Consider the following 7,155-nt stretch of genomic DNA (forward strand, 5'->3'; position numbering starts at 1 on the left):
TTTATGTCCATCAATTATCACTTCCCTGGGTGCTGCTTTCACTCTTTACCTACCATCAAAGGAGATGTGGCTGTGGAGAGCGGCTCCCTGTTTCTGTGCTCTGAGTATTTGCTGTGTGCTGCCATCACTGCATATTGCTGCTATGTGCTGAGCAAGCTGGGGCTTGCAGTTCTGCAAGGTGTACAAATGCCCAAGGAACTTGGCAACAGTCACCTTGGCCAGTGGGATCACACCTCTCTGCCCTGACTCCCCTGCTGGCACTTGCAGCATCCCCCCTCTAGCCTCACGTGGCTGTGCCATTGCACCACTGCCTGGCCCAGCCCTAACCCCTGGCAGGAGCAAAATGTTCCAACACAAACCTTACTGGCAAAACTGGAAATTCTATTGCTTTACTTCGGGGAAGCAGAGTTTCTGAACAGATTGTGTCTGCCACTTCTCCAGAGAGCCAGCGGGGCACCCTTTTAACTGGAGGCTCCTAGGCATCCTAACAAGTCTGTGAGATCATCAAAGCTGAGAGAACAGGCAGTATCATCATATTTCACCATTTTTCTTCTCTAATTCAAATCTTTAAGCCAGATATGGGAGAAAACAGCGAGCAGAACTGGAAGCCAGCAAGTCAGGGGACTGGGACAAGAGGGAAGTCACATTCAAATTCCTGCTTTTGTTATATGGCATACAGTCAGCAAACATACAATTTCTAACATCTTGACCTTGAAGAACCTCAGAAGCTACTTCCTCTGTGTTTGAGCTATTTTAGGATGCAATTATAGAAAGGAAAAAAAGCATCAAGTCACCATGCTGGGCTCTGAGCCATGTGGCTCCCATTAAGCATCCTGCAGCCCACGGCTGCTCCTCACAGAAGATGCAGGTGCAGTGGGAGCAGCCAGGAGCTGCAGTAGCCATGAAAAGGACAGCAAAGGTCTCAAAACCACCAGCAGCTGCTAGAAGCCCAAATAACATGCGTGGTTTAGTGGGAAATGGTGATGGTAGATGGACGGTAGGACAGGATGATCTTGGAGATCTTTTCCAACCTTGGTGATTCTATGAGCTTCAAGAGTGCTCATAGGCACCTCTCTCCCTTATCATCTTTTCCTAAAGAACACTGGAGCAAATTAGATTGCTTTTTTTTTTTTTTGGTAGATCACTGGCGCTCTAAACATTATAGTTACATTATGTTGCGTGTCACTGATCACCAATGTAGACAATTGCTTCATTTTTAACCCAGAAAACATTCATCTTTTGATAAAAACCCTAAAAAAGTAGTTAAATTCCATGTAGAAAACCATTCTTTTCCAATCACAGAGCTGTTAAGGCAAGAAGCCTCAAGAGATCTCTTTGTTCAATTGCCTCATGCTCAGCGGCTGGAACAGATTCCCTGAGAACAGGTTCCAGCTGGGTTTTGAAGATCTCCAGAGGAAAATCCACAGCCTCTGGACAGCCTGTTTCAAAGCTCAACCATTCTCACAGTAAAAAGGACTTTGCCTCTATTTAAATAGAATTGCCTGCACTTCTACCTGTGCCCACTGCCTCTCGTCCTGTCATTAAGCACCACATCTGGCTCCGCCTTACTTACAGGCATTTATGTACGTGGTAAGGTCCCCCCCCAAGCCATCTCTTCTCCAGGGTGACAATGGCAGCTCTTGGTCTCATTGAAAGCTGCTGCAATCCTTTAATCATCTTAGTCATTTTAAGTATGCAAAATAATTTCTTTGGCCTTGAATTGGCTTGAAAATTTCCATAGTTTCTTTTCTGTTTGTTTGCTTGGCTAAAATGCCCATCTTCCTTATGGCCTTTGTTGGATTACATTTGTTTCTTACTCTCTTGTTTGATTTTAATAGCTTCTGGCAGGCAGTCATCACTCTGAAGTCAAGCTGCTCAGGGGGAGGACCTATTTACAACTGAAGAACAAGAAACAAGCGCTGTTTAGCAGAGTTACAACACTGGCACCTAGCTGAGTTGGAGTTGACGAGTACAAAGGGGCTGTATGAACCCACGCGTTTTAAAAACAGTAGTCTGTCTCAGAGAGAAAGCAGGCCAACACATTCTTTTTCATGCATGCTCCTCCACTGTGGCCAGCTCACGGGCCTACCGTTTCACTCTAGCTTGGGCAGGTATGTTGCATTGCACAGGGAATATGAGTCATTTTGATTCACGTTCCTTGCAGAAACAAGGATGTAACCAGTTCTTTCCCACCATTTGACTGCATTTATCCACTTGCCAAAGCAAAAAACATTTTCCTACATGTTTTCTGCAAAGAATCAATGCAGTTAAGTTCTCTGCGTTTACAGGAATAAAAATGTAATCCCTTGAAGTAATTTAGATTGTTCTCCCCATAATTTTTCAGTAGCTGCTTTGGGCCTAAATGCTGCATTTCACTTTGAAAAATCCTAACCTATTCTTTACTAAGAGAGATTTTAATCGCACCCTTTTGGACTTAGCTTCCCCTCCCCCCCTTCCTATTTTATAGAACTTTCAGGTTGTATTTTTATGAAAACAAAAGATTTTAATGTTACAGAGCAGTCTGTAGTTGCCAGTTGTCCTATAACAGGAATGATTAATGAAATTACATATCATAGAACCATAAAGGTTGGAAAGCAGCTCTAAGATCACCTAGTCCAACTGTCCACCTACCAACAATACTGCCCACAAACCATGTCCTTAAGTACTGCATCGACCCTTTCCTTACACACCCCCAGGGCCTACCACTTCCCTGGGCAACCTGTTCCAATGCCCAACCACTCTTTTAGAGAAGAAAGCCTTCCTAAAAACCAACCTGAACAGAGTGGAAGAAAAGGAAATAATTTTTTCACCCAACCTCTAGAAGATGTTCTGACTTTCCCCACAGGGAGCAAGTCAGCCAAGTAACCTAGTTCTGGACCCCCACTTTGAAGGCCATGTTAGTGTAAAAAATAAAAATCAAGGTGGTCTGCATGGGTGATGTAGCTATTTATTGATCCCAATGACTGATTAATTCAACATCTGTAAACAAGGCATCATGAAGATGTCTACAATGCAAGCATATTGCTTTAGAGTGGAAATCACTGGATTACTGTATGGACCAAATAAAAATTGAACAAATACTTAATACAGAAAACTGAAATATCCCATATGCGGATGCCAAGAAAAATAATTTCACAAAAGTTCTTAGAGAACAATAGGGCATGTATTTGAACAGGAGACTCCATATGACATACTGCAATCCAGTTCCAGCAATGTCATGTACTTTTGCTTCTTAGCTAAAGCCAAGCACAAGCACCAAACACAGAAGAGTTTAAGTTGTAGTAGCTTGTAATGCAGTACCATACTTGAGCTTTCATATTGATTCCAGTAATATTCCAGTTCTGCAGCAGAGGCTTGCACACCTTTTGGAAGTCCACTGGAAATCAGTAGACGCTGACTTGCTGGGGAATCCAGTAGTGTGAGGCCCATCTTTCTCCCCGTCTCCTGCCAGCACCACTAACGGAGAATGGAGATGGGCATTTCCTGACAGCTGTCAAGATTCACCTGGTAGATTACAGGTTGGAATTTGTGTTTTGTGTACTCGATCCCCCAATTGAAGAGTGAAAGAAATGGCAAAAAATTCTACTCCGGACAAAAAAAAAGAAAAAAAGAAAAAAAGGTTTTATAGAAGATTTATGACAATAAATTATAGTCTCTTTCTTAGTGGTGAACAAAGCAATGACTAAAGACAAAAAGCTCTGCTTTCAACCCAACATTCAGCGTTCATCCAACAGTGGCAATGGGACAGATCTGCACACTTCAGCCCACTCCTGCCAAAGGTAGACACTTCACACCTCTCACATCCTAACGACAGAAATGACAGTTCTCCAGTCACGTACAAGAGCAGCTCTTTCACTTCTCCCACCTTCCTGCATCCAAACACACAGCAGTCATGCTCCCAGCATCACTATAGCCCTCACTCTGCTGCCCAGAAACGACATCTGGAGATGCAGAGAGCAGACTGGAACAAAGACCAAGGGGCAAGGAGCTGACTCCTTCCCCCATCTCTCCCACCAGTACTTCACAGCACAAGCAGCTTTTTTCCTGAGGAACCACACACATGTGCAGCCATCCAGTTCCAGGATCTGCAGAGTATCTGCTCTTCTGAACAAGCACTCGATTGGCTCTGTCTGAACATGCTGCCTCACCAGTACCTAAGTTTCTCAAAAAAAATTAGCCTCAGTACCCCACTTGTACACTGTAGGGAAGGAGTGCCTCGCTCACAGCTTTATCCAGCTTAGAGAGGAAAGGAAATCACTTCAAATGTGTGGGAGTGGCTGGCAGTCTTGCATTATACGTTAGAGAAACGTTCCTATTGCAGGGCTATGCTTTGCTTGTACTATTAAACTCTCTCCACTTCATACAAATTCTTAAGGATGCTAAAAACACTGTACAAAACCACATTAAGGCACAAAATGATAAACAAAAAATGCAGCCCACTGGAGGTCTCAAAGGAGCCAATTCAAAAGAAGCTGGCCTTGTAAAACTACATACTTCATTTATAGATGTACATATATTATATATACATATATATATATAAACTATATATATTTATGTATATATAAAGCTTCTTTGTCAATAACAGCAAGTATAGGGCAAATGAATGTGGCTTAACATCAGTTCTTATTCCCGGCTGAGACAGGATCTGAGGTCACAAGAGAAATTGAAATAGCTTAGAGGGCCCTTAAACAATTTGCTGTGAGCAATCATAAATTATTACACATTTAGGTACGCAGACATGGCAGCATAGGTTAGCTTTCTAAGGGTGGAACATGACCATGCTTCGCTCTCAGTGCCTTACTCAAGCTTTATAAAAGCAAGGAAATACGGATGTGAAGAAAATCAAAGTTGGACTGAAGGACACTGGAAGATTCACGGGTGAACTGCAGAAGTTAATGTCCCCCAGACAAGCAGCCTTGGGCAAATGGCTGAGCTGTAAAAGAAATGAAGAGCACTTTTTGTCTTAAAGATCAGCATTGCAGGGAGGATCAGCAACACACAACAGCGCAGCTGCCATTCTCTACCAGAGATGCCCAGATAACATAAGTGCTCCATTAGCCTAAAGATTCGTATTCAACTTCTGCTAATTGCCAGCCCCAGAAATCAAAGAAAATCGTGGTGGTAGCTTTTCAACACAAGGAGAAAAATAAAAAAGCAAGTGTCTGATTTCTACAGAGTATGAAAGGCATCTCTGCATTACAACACACCCTACCTTGATTACTCAAGGACTACTGCTTGCTTCCCTACATAGAGGTCTTAAAGGAGCAGGATGGTGCGGCTCCACAGAAGATGAAGCCTGATAAGACAGTTTAACCCAGGTGCTATTTTTCCAATGTGCCTTCAAGTGGTGGCAAGCAGACCCCTGCCAGTGAAACGTGATGGAAAAATTCACACTGCCCCATTCAGTGTCACACTGCTTCTCGTTCAGATTTCTTCTTTCCGAGTGCTTTCTGCCCTCCATCCTTACAAGCAGTGCTAACCACATCACAGCACCACTGTCTGCGCTACTAATAAGCTGCTTCACTTTCGTGTGATGAACAAATGCTAATGACAAAATGCTGAATCTCCTGCTCCCTACAGTTAGAACATTCCCAGTACATCTGAAACAAGAAAGTTTGCAGCAACAAGGAAGAAAAACAAAACAAAAACAAAAAAAGAACCCAAACACTATCTTAAGAGTTTCTATTCATTGTTTTACAGCAAGAAAACTTTTGTCAGAGTTTATTATAAAGGAATGGCACATGGAAACCAAATAAATAGTTGAATGGTTAACAGTATGCAATATAATACCACTAAATTTCAATTACATAAAAATTAAACTTTGGAACAGCATCAATATGAAAGATTTCTAAGACAACCAGGACTCAGTCCAAGATCCTCAGATATCCATACATTGCAAAAACCAGTCAATTCTGATGCCCGGTTAGTCCTGGTTTTATTCTGTGAGGGACTGTGTCCACTGAGAACTGTGACCCATCCATACTGCTCCTAACCCAACTCCGCCCCATCGTGTACATACGGTTCTTCCAAGTGTCTAAGGGGGAGTGATTAGGAAGCACGAGGTATGAGTTGTGCTTCATTGTTGCAGAGGTTATAGCATTTTCTTCCTCATCTGATAGCTATGCCGAAAAAGGTTATGCAATTTAGCCTAAGGATGCTTCTTTCTTCCTAAAGCAGCACTTAGAACAGAACAAAAGGAAGGCAGCGATGACCTCCGGCTCCCAGTAAAACCTCAGTTGGGTTTGGGAGGGCAGGGAAGCGGGGGCAGAAATTAAGGGCTGGTTTACCATAGATGGACAAACTGCCTGAACTAAAAGGTTGAAGCAAGGAGTGAGAACTTCAATAACTGCTGCAAATGACTTGGTCATTTTCTTTGTCGCCCACTCATCAGCAGTGTGCAAACACACTGAGCTGGGTTCTGTTGGTGCACCTGGCCCAAAACAGGAGACAGAGGGAGCAGCAGCCTGTGGGCTCTCAAGAGACTGCCTGGGGAGACTCACCGCTCTCCAGAGCAGAACCTTACTGCGCTCCCAAAGACACTACTGTTTCTGGAATCGTCTACTGATGAGATGGTCTTTACCTGTGGGACATCTGCATTCTTGCTAGAGAAACCTAGCTCGCTGTTTGACTACATGCTAAATCCAAGTCTTCGGATGGGATGAAAGTGTAAATACATACGTACTGTAGTTTTGAAATCTGTCAAACCAGTCGAATTATCTCATGTATTTTTTAGATCAGCAGATACATCCACTGAAGTCAGGAGTGCTAAGAAATATGTGAGGAAAACCCAGCATTTAATATTTGCATTGTGTGAGAAAACATATCCTAAAATATACTTCTCTTGACATCTGCCACTGAAACTCTTCAACTTCTCCAGAGCATCAGAGCAATTAACAGAATTTGTCTTCTATCCAGAGGCAAAAAGAAAAACAAAAACAGAAATAAAAATTACAAACAAAAATAAGCTTTCATCTTTGTTAAATTCCTGCCAGCCACTTGAAATCTTGTTTACTTCTTCCATGAAATTAAAAACTTGGCACATTCTCCTTAGATGCCACCTATCAATGTTTCCTTTTATCTAGAACATTCATTGCATATCAGAGATTCCCTTGGCTAGGATATTTTGCTTAGTAGAAAACACTGCTATGAAGTAAC

The sequence above is a fragment of the Tetrao urogallus genome (assembly GCF_951394365.1).
Source record: "Tetrao urogallus genome assembly, chromosome: 7".
NCBI classification, from domain to species: domain Eukaryota; kingdom Metazoa; phylum Chordata; class Aves; order Galliformes; family Phasianidae; genus Tetrao; species Tetrao urogallus.